Source organism: Desmodus rotundus, chromosome 13 (assembly GCF_022682495.2).
Source record: "Desmodus rotundus isolate HL8 chromosome 13, HLdesRot8A.1, whole genome shotgun sequence".
Classification (NCBI taxonomy): domain Eukaryota; kingdom Metazoa; phylum Chordata; class Mammalia; order Chiroptera; family Phyllostomidae; genus Desmodus; species Desmodus rotundus.
In genome coordinates this window covers 69,207,353-69,231,282 of record NC_071399.1, presented here as the reverse complement: position 1 = coordinate 69,231,282, position 23,930 = coordinate 69,207,353, and the positions used below count along the sequence as shown (strand labels likewise).

At 36.4% G+C, this 23,930-nt stretch overlaps 1 pseudogene; it reads right to left on the bottom strand.

Annotated features, from left to right (window-relative positions):
- Positions 1-1,537: 1,537 nt before the first annotated feature.
- Positions 1,538-2,841, bottom strand: LOC112310338 (phosphoglycerate kinase 1-like; annotated as a pseudogene).
- Between the last annotated feature and the right edge of the window lie 21,089 nt (positions 2,842-23,930).

Genomic DNA, 23,930 nt, shown 5'->3' with positions numbered 1-23,930 from the left:
ATGTGGAACAAAAAATGATGTAGGCCCAATAAACTCTCTGATGCTGAGCCACCGCTGGGGTTTCAGTTAAATCATCTTATTTGAACAAACGTGGAATGGCAAGTTAAATACAAACACACGATGATCTTTCTAACTGCATTATCCCAAGCAATAGGTCTCTTTTCTGGGAAGAAATCTCAAGCATACAAGTTAAATAGTTATTACTGCTTTCCAGTTAATGTTTTTTTGTTTCCTGAATATAATATAGCGAGAGACAAGAACAGCATACAATATAGCAAGAGAGAAGAGGAATTTCACAGAGGAGCTTCGTATGGCAGACATAAGGTGATCATGGAGGCAGTCATACCATGGCTCCTTATTCAATTTTAAGATGTTAAAAGGACTCTTTCATGGGTGGTTTTCACCCTTTGATATAGCCTGCCATATTTAATTTATTTCTCATAAACTATAATTCTAAAAGTTTATTAGAAATACTAGTGCTTTTATTTAACATTAATCTTGTGTTATATGTGATGGCCTTTTGGTTTTCAGGAAGAAAGTTTTATTGTATTGCAAGGTCAAAACTATTGTGTTTAACCTGAACCAACATAGTCTCATTTTTTCCTGAATTCTCAAATTTTGTTAGAACACCACAATATATAATAGCAACTGAATTCATAAACACAGTTTCAAGTCAAATACAATTGTATTAAGTGACTAACTTGAGAAAACCTGACTGGAGTAGAGAATTTAATAGATAATATTAGATGACATCATGTACTATCTGGAAAACTAGAAATTAAATGACTCAGCATCTTCATTAGTCTTATATCAAGCCTTAGAAGCTAAATGGTCTCCTGTGTATTAAGAAGGGGACGAAAAGAGAAAGGGAGAACAGTCCTTTGCAGTGCTGTCACCCAAAACAATGCATGATATCATTAGCTAGTTATTTACTGATGAGAAACGTTAAACTCTCTGATTTATGCTCCCAAATTCAGGTTGACAAAAATTCTACTTTAGTTTTTACCTCCTAGAGTCAGATTGCTAAAAAGTGAGGTGTTTTGGTTAGAATAAAAACCGAACATCCCACAACTATTACAATACAGAGTGAAAGCTCTTTCTGATAAAAGGTATATATGCTTTTAGAAAATTTGACTAGAAGTTGTCACAGTGGATTGAATGTGGTTTATTTTTCCCAGTCTCAATGGATAGTTTTATAATTTATTGAATAGACCACCAACTGTATTCCCTCCCTCCCTACAATTGGAATTTTATGTTGTTTCCATGGGGAGTAGTGAAATAATAACAAAGCTCATCAGAATAAGCTCCTCCAAAAAGAGAACTAACCTAACAGCTCACTTCCTTTCAACAGACAAACTATATACATATTAGAGTGTGCAGTGGTTTAGTCACTAAGAAATTCAAACGAGAGTGTGAAGAATGTGGGCAAATCCAGGGTGCTGTGAAGATGAGCTGAGATGCTGCCTGACTGTTTAAGGATTCCCGGGGCTGCATCTCTTGGTCACTAGGTGGATCTTGACACAGGGGAAGATTTTAGCTAATACAACGTGGAGATGTGGAAAACACCAGGTTGACTTAGGAGATGCGCACAGGAATCAAAAGGCAAGAAAGCAGTAAACATTGCTGAGAGGATCTGCCTCAGGAAGGACTTGAACACCCAGAGCACCAACCCAGGGCTCACATGACTAACCTGATTCTCCCTGTTCTCTTTGGCACAGCAAGTAGCAGCGTCTCCACCACCGATGACAGGGGTGCAGGCTCCGAAAGTGGCTTTCATCACCTCATCCATGAGGGCTTTGGTCCCTTTGGGCAAAAGCTTCCCATTCAAATGCATCCACAGGACCAGTCCACACAACCTGTTTGGCCCTAGCAACAGCCTCAGCGTACTTATTGCTGCTCTCAGGACCACAGACTAAGCCCATCTCGCCAGCAGGTGTGCCGGAGGCCACAGTGGCTTGGCCAGTCTTGACATTCTTATCAAACTTGTCATCAATGACAGAGTCAACAAGCCAGGTAATCTTCACCCCATTCTTCTCAGCTTTGGATATCAGGTGTGTGAGGACCTTGGCTCCCTTTTCAACAAACACAGAAGTGCCATTCTCCATGTGGTTGAGCACTTGAGGAAGATAAACACCATCCCACCATCAATAATGATCTCAGTGACTTTGTCCAGCATATTAGTGGTCAGCTGGATCTAGTCTGTACCTTTAGCTCCACCCAGGATAGCCAGGGAGGTTTGCTCTTGGCTCTCCAAGGCCATAGTTCTGCTCCTTCATCAAAACATCTCTAGTTTTCTGTGGCAGGCTGCCTTCACCCTGGAACTGTGGGCCCGGTGAGCAGTGCCCAAACCATCATGGACATAGATGTCCCCTAGCTTGGAAAAAGAGGCTCAGAAAGCTTCTATTTTAGCTGGCTGGGCTTCCACCTTGTTCCCAGAAGCATCTTTTCTTTTCCCTTCTTCCTCCACAGGAAAGAGAAGGTTCTCCAGCAGGATGACAGGCCCAGTGGCTGGATCAGCACAAGCTTTCTCCACTTCAAGGACCACAGAGCTCTTCAATGAAAAAAAAATTCCTTGCCCAGCAGAGATTTGAGTTTGGCAGCAATTGACTCCACAGAGTACTAGTCAGGTATGGGGACCCTATCAGGCCTGCCCAGGTGTCTCACAAGAAGAATTGACTTGGCTCCCTTGTCCAAGCAGAATTTGATGCTTAGGATGGAGCCTTGATCCTCTAGTTCTATTACCTGGTTATTTTTTATAGGAACATGGAATTCCACTCTCACAACAACCCTCTTCCTTTTTGCACTCAGCTTGACCACAGCTGGTTTGTTAGATAGCGACATCTTGGCATTGCAGCAGCAGGGACAGGCCTGGGGTAGGGAGGGTGGGTCTCGGATGACAGAGAGACAGCAGCCTCTGCTGGATTGCATGTGGTTTAAATTGAATGTTATATAAGCCTTTAATAAAGCCATGAATAAAAATCATTCAGGAACAAGGAAACTAAGCTAAAGTTAACTTTGGCTTCCCTCATCATGTAAAATTATTGTTTCCTAAAATGAGAGCTGTTGAACCAATAAGGCATTTCTGATGTCTTATGCAAATGACAAATAAAAATGTTTTTAAATGTGTTTGGAAACAATGACAAACAATGAAGACAACTTCTTGTAATTCTAAAGCCAACAGAGAAGAAAAATTATTTCAGCAGCATATGGTAGAAATAGATGTTTTCTCCACAGAAGAAAAAATAAATGATTGACAATAGATTCAATTTATAAACATATGCATGGAAAATGTGTGATAACTCAGTAATTAAATTGTAGACAATAGCACGTTCCCAAGTGCAAGGTGGCACATAATGTTATCAACGGCTTGGTGAAATCATTCAACTTGACACATCATCAAGAATATGAGAAAATAGGTATGGATAAATTAATTTTTCAAGCTGCATAAACAGAGGATAAGGAGCAAAATAAGAGAATATAAGTATTCAGTAATTACTGATATTTTTATTACCTGCTCTTTCTGAAAATGGTAAGTCAATGAAGAACAATATCACAGTAACATTTTTTCAGGTTATCTATATTGGCAGAATACTTTCATGGCTAGAACATTAATTTGTTTAATTAGCTGAGATTACTGAAAAGAGGCTTCACAGTGGATCTAAACTGGCTTTACCTATTGATTCTACCATTAATTATCAGAGAAAACTAAAAGCAAGTTACTTAAATGTCTCTGAACTACATGTATTATTTTCTCATCTTAATATGGAGACATCATGAAACACAGACACAGGGTTACTGTACGAATTAAAACATCACATATTAAAAAGTGTTACAAACTGGTTACTCAATAATTTCTAATTCTGTCTTTCTCCATTTCTACCTATACAAATAATCTAATGAAATAATTAAGTTTTACTGTAAAAATAAAACTCATTTGTTTAGTCTATCCATTCTGGGCTAGTTTCTGTGCATAATTACATTAGTAAGGTCACTGATAAAATCAAAGTAAAAGAAACAGACAACAACAACAAAAACAAAATCTAAATGAGAGATAGTTCTTATTGGAACGTAACTCATATACATGTTATCTGAAGCCTGGAAGTTTCAAACCCATTTTTTTTGTCACTGTAATATTTTTTGACCCTGTGGAGCCATAGTAGTTAAATTTGTGGCTAATGGGCTTCTTTCATTTGGAATCTCGGAAAAAGCCAAATTAGAAAGATCTGAATCATGGGGTCACAGTGTATGGTGACACACACAAAGTCATCAGTACATTTTGAAACACGAAATTTATACTGTTGATACTATAACTGTGTTTCCACTTTACAGTGAACCTAACCTCATTGTTAGATGTTATATTACTCTCCACATGAATGGCCTTCTTAGCTTTCACACATATACTGGACCAGCTGATAGCCTTTCGATGTATAAGAACTACAGGTAATTACTGCATTAATAATTTCTCATGTTCAGATATTTTTGGCTTAAATAATTTTGCTTATTACTCATCCCTTTAAACTTTATTTATGTTTCTTTATGTGTAGAAATTGTCTTTTTTTCATACTGGCAAGTGGAGGCTACTCCTTGTTAATCTAGCGCACGAAACACATAGTTGTACTGACTGAGTTTCTTCATCACATTAATTCGCACTGGCTTTGTTTACCTTCTCTCTTTTTCGCAGACTCCAAACTCATCAGCAAACCCTATGGCTGCGTCTTTGGAACACACATAGACTCCTCCTGCTCTCCCTGCCCACACTGTTAACACCTTGGTCCAAACCACCATCATCGCTATCTTGCAAGAGCCTCTGACTGCATTCCTTACCACCTCCCTTGCTTGGGCTTCTGTTTTCTGTTTTCTACATAATGGCCCGAGTAATCCTCTTACATTGTGACTCCTGTCACTTTCCTGCTTAAAATACTTAAATGGCTCCTCTCTCTCTCTCTCTCTCTCTCTCTCTCTCTGTCTTCTGAATCAAAGTCTAACTTTTTACCAGTTGCAGCTGTATGTAGCTCCTCTTTTGGATAAATTCTTTTGATTCTTGTTCTCCCCCCAATTGATGAAATGAGAAAAACTATGCAATTACATTTCTTTTACATTTAACAAAATTATAAAAAATAGAATCCAACATTATTGATCAGAGTAAACGAAGTAAGCAAGTTAAACTAGTAATTAATTCTATAATATGTTCTCAATTCACCAGAATGAAAAGTAACATCAAATATAGGTCATTTCATGTCAGTCACCCTTCTTCAGTCAAAGCACGAGTGAATATTAAAACTTTTATCTTTTAACTTTCAATTAAGACTCCTGGGCTATATTTTCCTTTTTCTTAAGACAATAATTTCTGGGTTATTTTAAAATTTTCTTAATAGGCCAATGTATGTAGAATATTTCAGGTTAAACCTTATATTTACTAGAACTAAAAGTAGACCAATTTTATGTTTTTAATAATATCAGAAGCAGAATGATAGAATAAAAATAATTTTAAAATGACATTTTACTCTTTATTTTATGGAAAAACATAGGAGGGAGAATGAAAATTCAACTCCCCTGTATAAAAATAAACATGGATTTTAAAAAATAATCAACTTGTGCTTCCAAAAAAATCAAGCTACAAATTTGGAATTTATATGTAAGGGTGTGTGTTTTTCAATAATATGAATAAAACTCCTATCATATCAACTAATCCAAAATAAATACTGATATTATATGTGGAGAAATAATTGAATATAAATATATATTGATGTTCATACATAGCAGAAAAAGAGCACTAAAGAAAATATGAACATAAACATCTTCTCATTTGTATAAATTCATAGTGCTAATAGAACAGTATTTTCCAAGGACAGAGACTCTGTCCATTTCTGGTTAGAATCGTTTTTGCAACCTAAGCTCCTTTGTCCGCTGCTGTTGAAATGCATCCTGTCAAATAATTCTCCTATAAAAGTGGCTCATTAAATATTCATATTTTGCACCATAGGATTTTTCTATTTGCATTTAATTAAACAACATATTCAAATAAAACCCCCTATACCAGTAATCTGAATATTCCCACCTTTGTATTTTCTTTACCGTACATGGGAAGATGCGAGATTTGGAAAAGCAATGCTGTTGCTTACAGAAACTGTATCTCACTCCTGATTCTCTCAATGGCTCTAAATACATTCTGACATGCCAATCCCTGAGGTTAAAGTCCTATTTAAAGTTCACATTTGAGTTTATAATGATTCTGCTTCTGTGCTTATGTAGGCTTAATAAGAATGTGAAATAAAAAGACCACATGACCTTTTACACCTAAAACAGATTAGGTTATATTTGTGATTAATAAGCATCGCTCCAGGGTAAATGGCACTCTGCATGACAGTTCCTTAGCATCATTCACATAAGTGTTAAATCTCCTGGTGCACGCGTGTCAAAGCATTTTCTTTACCTTATAAATACTGTTCTTATAACAAATGGGGTAGCACCTGTGAATTGATAATAAAGTCATCCTGGGATTTGGGAAAGAATTCACAGGCACATAGTTGAAGGATTTAAATCATCAACCTAACTTATATGGGACCTTCCATATGTCGTGTTCCAAAAAGGTAAATTTTCAGGTGAGCCAGTAATGTCAGTTTAGGATCAATCAGTATATTGTGAGGCTTATATATTTGTTTGACCAGTCAGAAATAAGACTGACCTAACAATTTGTTGAGTATGGATTCAAACCAAACTGCCAAGCTATGAGAGTTATAGCTAATAGTTTTGTTGAATAAATGCTCAACTGGAAAAGAGACAATGTTAGAACTTCTTCATTGTACATTTTTTCCCTTCAGTTCAGTAACTGAACCTTAATTACTTTAATGCGTGTCTCTTTTTAGATTCTCTGATGCAGGTCATTCTGTCATTCTTTTCACATATTTCTGCCAAGAGGAAACATTAGTGTTTTCCATGCCACCCACACTCTCCACAATCTTAAAATTTGTTCTGCTTCTTCTCTCCTAACAGTCTCTGTTTTAAAGATCTTTCATGACAAAACAACCTCTAACATCACAAGGAATTTGTAGCCTGCCTTCCTTCCTTCCTTCCTTCCTTCCTTCCTTCCTTCCTTCCTTCCTTTCTTCCTTCCTTCCTTCTTTCCTTCCTTCCTTCCATCTGTCCTTCTCAAGATTTTGAATTAATGTGTGTTAGGCACAGGGCCAGATACTAATAATAAAGCTTTGAATGACAAACAGTCTCTGTTTTCAAGATTTTAGCCTTCACCTTGTCCCTTGTATTTTTGGAGGATTCATCATCCACATGAAAGTGTCTGCTGTAGCCCTGGTTCCCCGCCTGCTGGGTCACTTCACGCCTAATCACTTCTCTTGCCAATTCATTCCACTTTACTTTGTACTCCTACTATCCACATCCTTGTTTAGACTATCACCATTGGCTTAATTCTTCATAGTTCTTCTCAGTTACTTCTTCTCCATAAAAATGGTTGAATCTCAACTCTTAAACCCTGAAGCATGTTCTATCTATTTTATCATAAAATGCATACCCGAATTAAACAAATAATTTTAAGTGCCTCCTTTGTACCGCTCAATTATTTACTTTCATTATCAGCCTCTATGCTAATTGTGAACTTCTCATATGCAGATTTACCTAAATGCCCTTTAAATCTGCAGTTCTGTCTTGCAGAGGTTCTTGTAACTATTCAGTTAATATTTCACGAAGTAAATTTATCTTGTTTAAAACAATGCTAGTGGTGTTATTGATAACATCATCCATTAAGTTATTAATATGCCTAGAATAGTCCAAATTATTCTAAAACAAGATTTTATCACTTGCATCAAGCAAAATAGATAACTAACTCCCATTAAAAGAATCAGTATTACCTTTGTCTCATATATCTTGTACTCATATAATGAAATGAATATAGTTATATAAATATACAGATACTCATATAAATAAATGGATATAGTAGTATAGTTATCATAGTAATTTATAGTCACCAGGAAAGGCGACAATATAATCCTGGGAAGAACAACATTTGATTGTTAAATTTCTGCTGTCAAATGTTCCAGATCAATGAACATCGGCTGTGACAGAGTGCTAAGGCCCTGCCTAACCTTTGTCCCTCCCACGATACTGTAGAACTTCCAAGTCTGTGACAAAAGTCTAACTAACCTTAACCTTCCCTTCTCCTCTTAAAGCTCTGTAAGGAGATGACTGTACCTTATCACTCCTGAAAAATCATAAGTCTCCTTTCTCCAGGTCATCAAAGTAGATATATTAAACTACTCACAAGCAAAATTAATAAACTATTTAAAAAGTATATTCCTAAGAAAGGAAAGAGCTGCTATCAAAGTCCAGAAAATGCAAACTAGATACTCTTAAACTGCTACTTCAATAGGACATAATACTTAAAAAATTGATAATCTAAAGAAGTGTAAAGTACTTCCCTTGTAAAAGTCGTAAGAAATGGGTTGCTTCCAATGAAACAAAAAATTTCATTTCTAACATGAGAAAGATTCATAAAGCAAACAATATGGCTGGATCTAATGCTTTTATTATAGTATATTTTTTATGTTTATATGCAAGTTTAATTTTTCTGCATGTAAAATTATTGCTGTTCATCTGTTACAAGTTAAGTAGGCTCCCTTTTTTTTGCCTATACATTTACATTTCATTTTCATATGCAGTGAATAATTAAATAATTTGTCCACAGCCATACAACAAAACGATTCGATATGTTACATGTATTTTAAAGCAGCTACATCCAGGATTTGAGCATGGGCCATCGTCACAAGCAAAATGAAGCTCGTCTCATCCAGCAGTTCCTGGTGGGCACAGGACCAAGCTTCTGCCCTTTCTCTGGTTGCTTTGGCTGGAATCCCAGATACTGCTCTTTTTTTTTTCAATTGTCAAAACAACGAGGCTCTGAGAGAACAGCTGAAGGGGTAGAGGAGAGAAAGCTGTATAACATTTTGGCATGTGAGGTAACTCACAAGAGAGGCGGGATGTTAGCTCCCTAGATGTGAAAATAAATCTAAATTAATAGGGTTTTTGTTAACTTATCCCATAGTATTTCATTGTTCAAATGAGAAAATCTAGCTTGGGTTATAAGCAGCGGATTATTACTTATTTATTCATGCATTGGTTGCTTCCTGGTGTGCCCTGACCAGAGACAGAGCCCACAACCTTGGTGTGTCGGACTGACGCTCCGGCCAATCGAGCTGCGTGGCCAGGGCCCCAGACACATTGTTTGCAAGATGAACTCCAAAGTTCACACTATAAGATCTGATGGAGTAATGATGTGCCCCTTTTAAACATAAAATCTATTTCACTTAGTCTCCTCTTTCCTAGACAAGATGTCCAGCTTTAAAATAAAAAATGAAATAAAGAAAGCAAGAAAACCCACTTCTAAGAAAAAAGTACTCAGCACAGCAACTTATGTATAAAACAGACTTGAAAACTAACTGAATTTTAAGTGACTTTGATTAATATATTAAAGGCTCAAATAGAAAAGATGGGCAGCATGAAAGATCAGATGAATAATTTAAGCAGAGAGATGAAAAACTATAAGAATAACCCTAACAAATGTGAAAGAGGGAAACCACAGTATGAGGTAAAGGAGACCCTCAATGACTATAGCTGGCTTGACCTAGCTTAAGAAAGAATCGGTCAAGTTTAAGAAAGATCCCAGAAGGACAAGAGAGAAAGAACGAGACAGAACTATTTGAAATATTATAGTAAAGTATCTGCCAAAATTAATGACAGGGAATTCTCACAAATCAAATCAGCTCAAGAACACTAAGAAAGATGAACAACAACAAAATATACCACTGTATGTCATACACATTTTGGTTTCAACAAGAGTAACAAAACCTTAAAGGTGCACAGGGAAAAAATTCACATGGCTGGTTGACATTCTTATAATATGAGGCCCTCAGAATTTTATGGGTATTTCTCCATACAATCCTTAATTGGAAATGAGCTCTGCTTGAAGAAATACTATAGAAATGCAAATATGTTACATATTATGTATATAACAAATATATATGCAAATTTGTTATATATAAAATAAACAGACATAACAAATATATAAAAATATATAAAACAAATATTTATATATATATTTGTATTTATTCCTATATATGAATATATATAATTTGTTATATATAAAATAAATATATAACAGATATATATATATGATATATATAATACAAGTATATTTTATATATACATAATATCTGTATTTCTTCCTATGCAGACTCTGATGAACATGGGCATTTGAATTATCATCGCTTCCCAAGAGTCATCACAGTAGTGATACCTCCCCTCTATGAGGAAACTTGAATAACAACAAAAATCTGTTTTCTATTTCTGTGAAACAAATGTTACTTATGAACTGCGAAAGTCCCAATCTCCATAATCTGAGGTTAGAAGCAGAGTAAAAAAAGAAGATTCTTGAGGAAACCTATAAGGAGAAAAAAATTCATCTTTTCAGGAGCTTTCATTATCCCTTTCCTCCTAAGCGATCCCAACTACACTCTCAGCAGCCCCTAGCAAACTGGCCCTCACACATGGAATATTGTTAGTGGTTAGGAACTCGCCTGACACTTTGCTATGCTTTGAGTTGTCTTGTGGAAGACTGACTTAAGATATACTGAGCAAAACGTCTGTAAGGTGCCGTCAGCTGAAAGGTGTTACATAAGGGATGACTTTTCTTACGCATTGATTTTAAAGGCATATTTACCAGAGGACTTTAAACATGGATCCATGTCAGCTTTGTCTGCTTACATTTGATCCCATTGCAGTCGGGAGAAACGGATACACCCTTCTGCAAGCATTGCAAAATTTTACCACGTCTTTGGATTTGACATAGTACAAGTAATAATCAATACATAAGGCAGCTTAATGGATTAATGTTTATTCATGGTGGAATGTGCCTAACTCAGAAGCATGTACACACAGCCAGAAATATATAAATTTTCATTTAATTATTGTTTTTCTTGTTAGGTTACTTTTGTTCGTGTTGGGTTATTTGGAGATAGGGTAGAGGAGCCCACCTGCGGGTTTTTATTTATTCTTTCATGTTGGGTTTTTAGCTAGAGCACAAAATGATCATGACAACTATTATTTATTATTTTAAGATTTTATGTATTTATTATTTATCTTTAGAGAGAGGGCAAGGGAGGGAGAGTAACAATGTATGGCTGCCCCTCGTGCGCTCCCCACCAGGAACCAGGCCCATACCCCAGGAATGTGCCCTGACTGAGAATGGAACCTGTGACCCTTTGGATCACAGCTAGCAGCCCTCAATCCACTGAGCCACATCAGCTGGGTGTTATTTTAATTAGTATACAGTTAGACAGCTAGTGGCTAATAGAAAAAGGAAAGAAAAGGTATTGAGTTTTAAATGAGAAATATACATAAGTTAATTTTCAAAGGCCCTGTTAAAAGTTCTTCTGAAAAAAAATGAGAGATTCACTGACTTCTTTTGAGGAAACAGTGAAGGCTTCACTTACATGGACAACTCAACACACACACACACACACACACAACCACTCCATCTTTAATGTTCCCACATAAAAACACGTGCAGTGAGTTTTTCTGATTTATTTCACTGAAAGTGCATTTCAGCCTCATCCTCCATGGTGTAACCTTTTAGGCATGCTCCTTACTGACTCACACACAGCCTTCACTTGTGACCTTCACCTTGCTAGTGCTGACAAAAAAGCCCTTTCCTGACAGAGGCACCCTCTCACTTTCATCTCACTTTCTGATTCAAAGTATGTAACTCCTCTGTTCCTTTTTGTCATAGTTGGCCATGACTTACCCACCTGCCTACTTTTGGACACCAGCATCCCTGTCTAGACTGTGAGCTCCAACCTGATACAATTATCATGTGCTTGGGCAACCATGCTCTGTGGTTAGTGCAGCTGGGTCTGGTAGAGATGCTGGCACACAGAATATGCTATCCTGCTCCTTGCCTAATCTCCTCACTGTGGGAAAGAGAATCAGCCCAAACACAGGCTTCCCTTTCTCACTTTTTAACCAAACTGTTGGCAATTATTGTCAGCTCCACCTTAAACTGTACTCTGCCTTAAAATATGCACTATATTTTGCTCATTTGTTTGTTTTGTTGATTAGGTCAAGAGATTGGAAATAAAGAACAAATGACTGAGCAGAGGAGAAGGGGAAGGGGGTAAATGGGGGAAAGAAGAGAAAGGGGCAAGCAAAGGAACACGAATAGAGGCCTCATGGACACGGACAAGGAGAGGGGATGAGCTGTGGGAGTGGAGGTTGGGGTAGGGGTGAGTGATGGGGAAAAAGCAGGACAACTGAAACTGAACAACAACAAATAAATTTAAAAAATTTAAAAAATCACACACACACAAAATGCACTATAAATTATACATCTCAGTTCTTTACATTCCTTTTATCGCTAAACATGCCAATCCAGCCCTTTATCACCAACTGCCTAGGTTACTGAAATTGTTCTCTCAAGAGTCTGCTTTCCTCTGGCTCCCAATCACTAAAAATTTTTCTGAGAAACCACAGTGATCCTCTAAAAATATAAAAATGGTCATGTTGCTCCTCTCCTCAAATCTCTCCAGTGTGCCCCGATCACACTGGAGGTGAAAATCGCTCTCAGGGATCAGCTTCCTATTCCTATTCCTGTCTTACAGCTCCTGCTTTTGCACTCCCGCCCCAATGATCTTCTCGGACTGGCCAAGGACACCCGCTGCAGGGCCACTGCAGGTACTGTTCCAGGTGCTGTGACCCATGACTCAAGTGGGCATTAGGTCTCTGTTTCAACATGACACCATCGGAGCAATCGTGATGGCCCATCCTTTCCAAAGAAGTCCCTTTGCACAATCGTGGCTTCCCAGCTTTAGTGAGATATTGACAGGCCTCATTTGTTTTTGGTTCATGCAACTTCATTTTCTCTGCCATCAAGTGTTTGTTGTCTTGTTTTTGCCTCTTTTCAATACAATATAAGCTTTTAAGTGTATCAACATTTGTTTTGTTGTATTTTAATTCACACAAAATTTCTAAGCAACCATAAGGTGCTTAGTGAATACTGTGAAATGAAGAAATAAATGTTCAACAAACAGTTCTTTGAAATATGAATGAATACATTATTGAAATAATGACTGCATGAATGATCCAACAAACAAATCAGGTGGTACAAGCTGTCATTCTCTTTGGCAGGCAATATGCTCTAACCAGGAAAGAACAAACTTCCAATTTGAATGTTCAAGTCTATTAAATATGCACCTATGAATCAAGTTTTGTTCATACGTCCTTAATATTTACATGTTATATTAGTCTATATTCTTTTTTATGATATCACCTATCTACCTCATTAAAAAAGACCCTGAATTTTTATAGGCCACATATCCTTCCCAATATCTTTTCCAAGCGTACAAGATCCTCTATAATCTGGCTAGAATCTGCTTTCTTTATCTTATTTAATGAAAAGCTCATATATCTCTTTTGAATCATCCAAAATATTAAATCATGCTGACACCAAGCACATGCATCCTAGTTTCTAATACCATCCTCCAGTAAAAGAAAACAGAGCTCTTTTTGAACTGACTGGTCTTAGGGCTGGAGCAGGGAAGAAGAAAGATGATCCTGGAGCATCTGGTATGATCAGTGAAAAAGAAAATGTTCAACAAAAACTCACCATGATAAAGAGAACACATCAAAGGGGCCAACCAAAAGATGCCCAATGGCCAAAGCTGGAATAATTTTTGCACAAATTAAATAGAATTGGATTGCAATCAAAATTATAAAATAAATGTCCATGAATTCATAACAGCACACACAATGATAGATTAAATGAATAAATGGGGACGAAGAGACAATCCCCTGTGCAGAATAATTTTAGGATACATATGTATCTACTCTGCTCTCAAGGAGAAAGAACATAACTCTATTCCTTAAGTATAGGCTGTGCATAGGGATTCCTTTCCAAAGGGTACAGGGTACAAAGGGGGTGGAGGAGAATGACTTTACAGTGGAGAAATCTGACAAACACTACCTCAGTCAAAGAATCAAGGTTAACATCAACAGACATGCCATGTTACTAGCATGCACCCTTAATATGATGTGATAAGGATGGCAATTTACCTTTGTAATCTTCCCCCAAACCTATCACCCCAGCCTAATCAGGATAGAGACATAAAACAGAGAGGAACTATCTACAAAATATCTGACCAGTACTCCTCAAAGCCTGTCAAGGTCATCAACAACAAGAAAATCTGAGAAAGGGCCATGGTACAGATGGGGCTCAGGAAACAAGAGGGCTAAATGCAATGTGGTGTCCTAAGGATGAGACCCTGCAACAGGAAAATACATTATTAGGTAAAACTACAGGAACTAAAGGAACTTAAAGTATAGGCTTTAGATAATAAGAATGTATCAAAAATTATTTATTGGTTGTCACAATATGCCATTCCAATGTAAAATATTAATAATGAGATATTGGATGTGCATAAATGGGAGCTATACTATCTTCACAACTTTCCTGTAATTCAAAAATATTAAAAGAAAATAACTTATTCTGAGCCTACAGCTAGTACATGATAAAATGTTAAAAGGAATATGGGACTAGACATGAATTCAAAGTCCATCATTTTATCTGTAAAGAAAGTAAGGCCACAAATCTTTTTTAACTACCTGGAAAATTTTAATAACCCCTTCATGTCTAAGCATCGCTATGTAATGTAGACATTTTATTTTGATTTGTGTTTGCTCACTTCAATTCCAAGGATGTTCCCTAATGAGCAGATACTAGGTAACAATCTTGTTAAAGTTATATGAAGCTTGATAGGTTAGTAACTGATCTGTGAAGAGTTCAGATACAGGCAACTATACTTAAAGATGTGTATTACCTTGGTGGTATCTGCATTTTGAATATTTCCAAATCAAAGAATATTCCTTCTCTTGTCATATTTTTACTCACACAGTGATTTTTGAAAGATCCATTAATGTTTCTTGTTACTTTGAAGTAGAATGATATATTATCCTAGTCTCTTTGGGGGTAATGAGGCCTGATTATTACTCAGACTATGCATATAGCAAATATTTAGTTTGTAAACTCCAATATTTTTACTGCTGAACTCTGTCATTCATGTCACTGGCCTGAGCTATTAGAAAATCATTTTTGTCCTTGGCAGCTTTGTATCAGCTGTCTGTTTCACTTTGACCATGGAGACCTGACAACAATGTAGCATCTCACCAAGGAAACAATTTGTTCATTTTTATTCCTTCTTTACAGAATTGCTTTGTTTCTTGTATTGGCAGGAGAGGAGAATGCTGACAAGATGATGTTGAATCAGACTCAAAGCCAGCCAGTTTGGTTGTTACCTTATGTGCCAAAAACAGCTTCACATTTGGCCTGAAAACAAATATTTTTTTTAAATCTCCTAGTGCCAAAATTCTTTTAATAATTTATCTTCCTGTTCTTTGTCATCATCACATTACCACTGCAAAGGTGCCACTTTAATAAGCCTTCAGGTTCCATGTTATACTCTAAAAAGTTTGGCTCAAATTAATTGCAACAAATATAAGTACATTTAAGAGGTATTAGTTCCAAGAGTTTTTTACACATATCTTCTTTTAATAGGGTTTATGTCATCTGGAGCTTAAAATTTATTTTTATTGCAGAATTTTTATAATTAAAAATGTGTTTATAAAATTATTAAAGACAAAACAGAATTTTAAGTGATATTCACAAGAGTCAGGTGAACTCTTGTATTTTGTTAAAGATTTTCTGAATTTATTTATGCATTTATTTTCAGTAAGAGACAGACCTATATGAAATTTCAAGTCCATTAATTTTTAAGATGGAAAGCTTACTTTTTTTCCCTCTGTCAAGGACTTCTTAATATAAAGAGTTACAATTGGCATAATAATCTACAGAACTTGGCAAGCAATATATCAATCTGTTTGGCAATGTACCAAATTATATCTAACACTCCATGCCAGAATGATAATGCTTTTGTGTTTGTAGTGATTTCTTTTAATTTGTCATAATGGCAGAAAGAAATATCTGTTAGCATGTATGGTTCTTTATGCAGCAAATGGTAATGGTCTATTTTTGTTCCATCTGTCTGCTAAACCACTGATAGCAACTAATTAATTCATCCTGGTCAGTTTCACTGTTTTTGCAATGTTACATTGTGGTGTTTTGATGTGTAGGAACACACACATCACAAGATCACTTTTATGTGACTGAAATTGTTCCCTGTTTATTTCATTGTGGTTGTTAGAGGCTAGTTCCAGAGATCACAACTGAATTGTGTGGAAGTTCAAAGATACTTATTGTACTAAAGAATTCTCCACTGATTAAATGCCATGCGATGGCTTTACTTTTATTATTAGAAACTCCATTAATTAGTTGAATGGTCATAATAGAAAATGTGTTGCACTTACACTTATTTATTTTTATTTTATGTATTAGCAATGGTTACAGTTTATAGCACTTTTTCCACCCAAAGCTTAAATTATTTAGTTATTCTTTCAGTCATTCATCTGCAGCCTCACCTACATTTTTATAGGGCTTTAGAGCTGACAGTTTTCCAAAGCAGTTTCGTCACTTGGTCCTCTGCCGCCAAGTGGCAAAGGAACATCTGGGTTCAAACTGTCTGAATTTGTCTTTTCACTCTATGTTGCCTCATTTCAGAAAAATCTTTGAAATATGTCACAAATATCTGTTTTATATCTGGTTTTTATTGGGGTGATTTGTGGGCAGCTAACATGAATAAAGTCAGAAAAAAAATTTATATAGTTTTTCTGTATAATATTTACACCAGGGCTTTTTTTTTTTTTTTTTTTTTTACTTTCTGTCTCCACCCAACAATCACTCCGCTAAGTTAAGGCTGCTGGAGTTTCACACATAGCCGGGCACACTTCCACTCATCCTGTGTATGGAAAGCGTGACATGGATATGTGTCTCAACTCAGCACATTTAAATTTAAGCTAATATATAAATCAAAGATTAACCAACCTAGTTACATATTAGACTAGTTGTAAAGTGTTTAAAAAGATATAGATGGCCAGGTCCAGGCCTGTGCAATTAAAAACTGGAGGAGGAGTTGAGCAGCTACAAAGAGAAATTTAGTGGCAGAGTAAAAACTGCATCATATATGGACCCCTCACATGGAATACAACTCAGCCATAAGAAAAGATGAAGTACTGCCATTTGTGAAAACACAGATGGATCTTGAGAATATCAAGGTAAGCAAAATAAGTCAGACAGAAAAAGTCAAGAACCATATGATTTGATTCATGTGTGGGATATAAAACTAAAAGCAAGAAGTGAATAAACAAAAGCAAACAAACCAAAACTCACAGGCACAGACCATAATAAGCAGTTGCCAGAGGGAAGGGGTATGGGGGTAAATACATGATGAAGAAGATTTGACTTTGCGTGGTAAACACACAATGTAATGTACAGATCATGTGTCATAGAATTGTATTCTTGCAACTTATATAATTTTAAAATCAATGTTACCCCAATAAATTTAATTAAATTAAATAAAAAGAAAAAGGCATTTCATCATACAAAGCTAAATAGTTAAGGAAGACTTTATTCAAAGCTATTGAACAAGGGGGAAACTGTTGAATTCAACTTCACTGAAACAAAAATTGAGAGAATTTTAAAGGGCTAAATTGGAGAAAATCGTAGGATACCTACATTTGCTTTCTGACCATGCTGAGAGAAACAGAACACTTTCTTGTATATTCACACAAAAATAGTTTGCAACGTGGAGCAATGCACTCATGAATGTTAAGCTCCTGCCCTCCCAGGGAGACTGAAAAACAGGGGGACTATCTTCCTTGATGATTACTTTCAAAGAGATGGCTTTTAGCTTCTTTAGAAAGACATTTCTGGTTTGTAAAACTATGAAGAACATATGTGGAGGATATAATTCAGTGAGTTTTTCATAGATTATAAAGAAAATAATACAAAGACATAGGAAAAAATCTAGGCAGTCTTTTAAAACTAAACGATTATGTTATTAAGTTTAAACATTTTTAGAGTTTTATTCTGAGGATATTTACTAAAATTTTCAAGTTCTTATTTTCCTAAAGTATTAAATTTCACACTTTTAGACTCTTCCATTTCATATACTGTGAGACTGCAATCTTAAGTTCTATTGCATTTAATAAAGTTACCATTTACTTGCAGTAAATTAGAAGTTAAAACCATAAGGTACTGAAATAGTTAATATGTATAACCAATCAAAAATTTTACTACTACACTTCTGGCCAAGATAGGGGCATACGTAGATACACTTTGCCTCCTTGCACAACCAAAAGAAAGACAAGAACACATTTAAAAACCAAAATAACCAGAACTGCCAGAAAATCAAACTGTATGGAAGTCCGATAACCAAGGAGTTAAAGAAGGAACATTCATCCAGACTAATAGGAGTGGGGGGAGATGGGCAGCCGGGGTGGAGAGGACTCACAGCAAGACAGCAGCTAGAGGAGCGGGTGGTCCCACATTTGCATGCAGATAAACAAGGATGTAAAACTAGAGAGCCAAACAGACCAAGCAAACCAGGGTTCCAGCACAGGAAAATAAAGCCTCAAAACCTCTGACTGAAAAAACCTGTGAGGATTGAGGTGGCAGGAGAAACTCTCAGCCTCACAGAAGAGTTCCTTGGAGAGGCCCACAGGGTCCTAGAATGTACACAAGCCCACCCACCCAGGAATCAGCACCAGAAGGGCCCAATTTGCTTGTGGGTATGGGGGGAAGTGACTAAAAGCCAGCTAAAAGCTCAGCAAGAGGCATTGTTCCCTCTTGGACCTCTCCCCCACATACAGAGTCAAAATGCAGCCAGGTGGTTGCCCCACCCTGGTACATACCTAAGGCTCCACCCCTTATTCTGTAACAGGCATGCTGAGACAAAATATATATATATATATATATATATACATATATATACATATATATATGGCCCAAATTAAAGAATAGATCAATGCTCCAGAAAAAACACAACTAAGCGATACAAAGATAGCCAGCCTATCAGAGGCACAGTTCAAAACACTGGTAATCAGTATGCTCATAGAAATGGTTGAGTATGATTGCAAAATAGAGGAAAAAGTGAAGGCTATGAAAAGTGAAATAAAGGGAAATGTACAGGGAATCAACAGTGAAGGGAAGGAAACCGGGACTTACATCAATGGTTTGGATCAGAAGGAAAAAATAAACATTCAACCAGAACAGAATGAAGACACAAGAATTCAAAAAAATGAGGAGAGGGTTAAGAACCTCTGGGAAAACTTTAAGTGTTCCAACATCCGAATCATAGGGGATTCATGAGGAGAAAAGGAGAAACAAGAAACTGAAAAATTATTTGAAAACATACTGAAGGCAAACTTCCCTAATCTGGGAAAGGAAATAGACTTCCAGGGAAGTACAGGGAGCTAGAGTCCCCAAGAAGTTGGACCCAAGGAAGCACACACCAAGGCACATCATAATTACATTACCCACGATTAAAGAGGAGAGAATCTTAAAAGCAGCAAGAGAAAAGGAGACAGTTACCTACAAAGGAGTTCCCATAAGACTATCAGCTGATTTCTCAAATGAAACCTTGCAGGCAAGAAAGGCCTGGAAAGAAGTATTCAAAGTCATGAAAGGCAAAGACCTACATCCAAGATTCCTCTATCCAGCAAAGCTATCATTTAGAATGGAAGGACAGTTAAAGTGCTTCTCAGATAAGGTCAAGCTAAAGGAGTTCATCATCACCAAGCCCTTATTATATGAAATGTTAAAGGGACTTACCTAAGAAAAAGAAGATCAAAAATATGAACAGTAACATGACAACAAACTCACAACTATCAACTGAACCTAAAAGACAAAAACAAAAATAAAACAAATTAAGCAAACAACTAGAACAGGAACAGAATCACAGAAATGGAGATCACATGGAAGGTTATCAGTGGGGAGAGGGAGTGGGGAGAATGGAGGAAAAGGTACAGGGAATAAGGAGCATAACTGGTAGGTACAAAATAGACAAGGGCCAGTTAAGAATAGTATAGGAAATGGAGAAGCCAAAGAACTTACATGTACGACCCATGTACATGAATAAGGGGGAGCAATGATGGTGGGAAGGGGGTACACAGCAGAGGGGAATAAAGGGGAGAAAAAATGGGACAACTGTAAATAGCATCATCAATAAAATACATTTTTAAAAAAAGATAAGAAAAATTTCAAAAAAAATCACTACTACTAAATGGCCCATGGAATCTAAATGAACATGCAAGTGTCCAATAAGGTGACATTTTCACATCATTAATATTTTAATGGTTCAGTTAATATCAGGGGTTTCATGGCAATATAAATTTGCTTACCCTCTAAGGCTACACGGGTTTTCAAAAAAATGCTTTTATACTTATTTATCATCTCAGCAGAGTAAAATGTGTTTAAATATATATGCTGCCACATGTAGTCAAATATTTGGAAATATAAAAATGTGTAACAAAACTTAGCTGCTCATTTAAAAAGTGAGCACAATACAAATGAAGAAAACCAATAAGGTCATTTTTCTGTGTGTATGTGAATAACTAAAAAGTAGGCAAATATATACATTTTCCTTTCATAATGCTCTCAATATAAATCTGAATTAGTAATTGTTCTTTAAATAAAAAACATGATCTCACCTCGAGAGTACAGGTTCTTCAAATTATCTTCCTATGCAGATGTTTCCTGCTACCTATCCTGACAATGAGAGGAGAAAAGAAGAGGCACGTTCCTTTGTTCCTTAAAAAACTCAGTTCCCAATGGCTCCTTCTTGGCCACCTCACTCGTTATGATGTCGATGAGGAAATTAAATTTTACTTGATGGCTCTTAGATATTACTTGATGTTACCTGAATGGCTTAGGTAACATCTTACCTGTATGGGTTCACATATGAGAAGTGATAAACTGACACTGAATTGTCGTAATCACCCAATTCTACAATTTCATTAGGGTTTACTCTTGGTGTACATAATCTGTACGGCCGAACATAACACATATCCATCACTATGGTATCATACAAACATTCTCACCACCCTGAAAATCCTCTCTACTCCACTTATTTATTCCTCTCCCCACCTCCAACCTCTGGTGACCACTGATCTTTTTATTGTCTCCACAGTTTTGTTTTTTCCAGAATGTCTTCCAGTTGGAATCATACCATAGGTAGCGTTTTCAGATGAGTTTCTTTCACTTGGTTATATTCATGAAAGTTTACTTGTTCGAGCAGCTTTAAGTTCACAGCAAACTTGAGAGAGGTATCGAGACTGGGTGACTCTTACTTGGGAAAAGCGGCTCTCAATCACAAGTGAGTTAATGAACCACTTTGACTCACACCTTTGCAGGCTTCCTTGTTTCACCACCTCAGGGTCTATTTTTTTTTTTAAGGGGAAAATGCTTTCTGCCTCTAAAACCTGATCTGATTTCCTCCATCTACCATGCTATATCTTCTTTTAAACTAAAGTTTTAATAGTTTCCTTTATGCTGGTCATACATTTAATTGGTGCCTTATTTGAAGATTTAGAAAAGACAAACACACACATACAAGATTTATCCTCCATCCTAGGAGGAGAGTTAGGCATAACAAGTAAAAAGTGGATAGACAAAATATATGAAACACGCTTTTCAGTTTTTGGGTAACAGGCAACACAGGAGAATAGTGCATCAGAGAAAAGAAACAAATAATATATGCTCCAGGTTTGCACAATTTTACTATAAACAGCAATTTCAGTAAATCGTGTGCTGCAAGAATTTGTAATACCTGACTACTTAGTCAGGGGCACTGACCTCTTTTCCCTTAGTTTGTCAGATATGAAAATGACAACAGGCAAAACAACAAAAGCTACCTGGTGTGAATGAATCAGCAGTTTACCTGTTTTACCTATTTTTTGTCAGATCAGCCAAAAATATATATTTTGATGTGCCACACAATTTAAGTAATTAGTTTATGTGTACCATGAGGTGAAAAGGGTCGAAAATTGCTGGCCTAAAGGAAGACCTAAGCCCTAGAGGGGCCCTGGTGGAGCCCAGTATGCTCCCTGAGACTAAGAGATGAAACCAGGAGTGCCAAGAAGCCAAAGTGGCTAGAATTCACAGGGCAAAGCACCAGCGAAGTGAAAGCTGCACCAGATATCTGAAAAGAGTCTCGCTGGAGTCTTCAGCTAGGTGCTGAATATCAGGAAGCTACCAGACATGGGGGAAAGAATCACCCAAAAAGAGCAAAGGAAAAATTCCTCTGAGCACAGAGATTGGAAATAACCTGTGTTACCACCAGTCATAGTGGAAAGCCCTAGAATTCATGGGGCATCAAGGATGCTCATTAGGATAACATAATGGTCTATAAGATTCATGTACCTGTTACAGAGCTATAAAGTATATATGGACCAAAATCCAAAGGAACTGAAGGAGAAATACATGAATCCACACCTACAATTAGAGATTCTGCCACTTCTCTCAATTACTGAAAAAAGTTGTGAACAGAAAATTAGTAAGGATTAGAAAACTTCAACAACCCTATAAACATGCTTGACGTAATATTTTGTTAAGGATGTTTGTGTCTAATTTATGTGGAATATTAATTTATAGTGTTTTTGTAGTATCTTTACCTTTTTTTGGTATGAAGGTAATTAATACTGGCCTCATAAAAGGAATTTGGAAGTCTTCTTTTTTATATTTTTGTAGGAAATTATGTAGAATTTGTATTAATTCTTGTTTAAACTTTAGATGGAATTCACCAATGAGACCATCTGGGCCTGGGGATTCATTTTAGGGGAATTTTAAAATTATGAATTCCATTTCCTTTCATTATGTTAGGAGGCTATTAAAATTATTTAATGTATATTGGGAGAGTGTAAGAGTTTGTCTTTTTCAAAGAATTAGACCATTTTGTCTGCATTGTTAAATTTGTTTGTAAAGTTGTTTATAGTACTCCTTTAAAATTCTTTTGATGTATGCAGGGTCTGTAGTGAATTCACTACTTTATTTCTGATAATGGTAATTTGTCTTTTCTCTTTTCCTGTCATTCTTACCAGAAATTTGTCAATTTTATTGATCTTAAAAAAAACTATTTCATTGACTTTATCAATTTTAAATTTCAATGATTTTGCTATTATATTTATTATTGATTCTTCTACCTTTGGATTTATTTTGCTTTTCTTTTTGTAGTTACTTGAGTTATTGATTTAATATGTTTCCTATTTTCTTTTTTCAAATTAATTAATTTATTTTTATTCAATTATAATTGTCTGCATTTTCTTCCCATCCCTCCACCCCACCCCAGCCAGTCCCACCTCCCTCTCCCACCTCCACTCTCCCCCTTGATTTTGTCCATGTGTCCTCCATAGTTGCTCCTATAGACCCCTCTCCCCACTATTCCCTCCCCACTGCCCTCTGGTTATTGTTACAATGTTCTTAATTTCAATGTCTCTGGTTCTATTTTGTTTGCTTTTTTCTTTTGTTGATTATGTTCCAGTTAAAGGTGAGATCATATGGTATTTGTCCCTCTCCTCCTGGCTTATTTCACTTAGCATAATGCTCTCCAGGTCCATCCATGCTGTTGCAAAGGGTATAAGCTCCTTCTTTCTCTCTGCTGCATAGAATTGTGTAAATGTACCATAATTTTTTGATCCACTCATTTGCTGATGGGCACTCAGGTTGCTTCCAGTACTTGGCTATTGTAAATTGTGCTGCTATTTTCTTATGTATATATTTACTACAATTATTTTCCCTCTCTTTTGCTTAGCTCCATACATTTAAAAATGTTGCTATAGTTTTGTAAGCGTGGAAGTCTAGGATCCCTGCTTGCCCTTTGCTCATATTGTGGATGAGGATAGAGCAAAAATTTGTCTGTGCTGCCTGACTAGATTAGAACATTTGTTATTTTGGTTCCAGGTCTTGCTAGGCTCTCTCTTTTCTG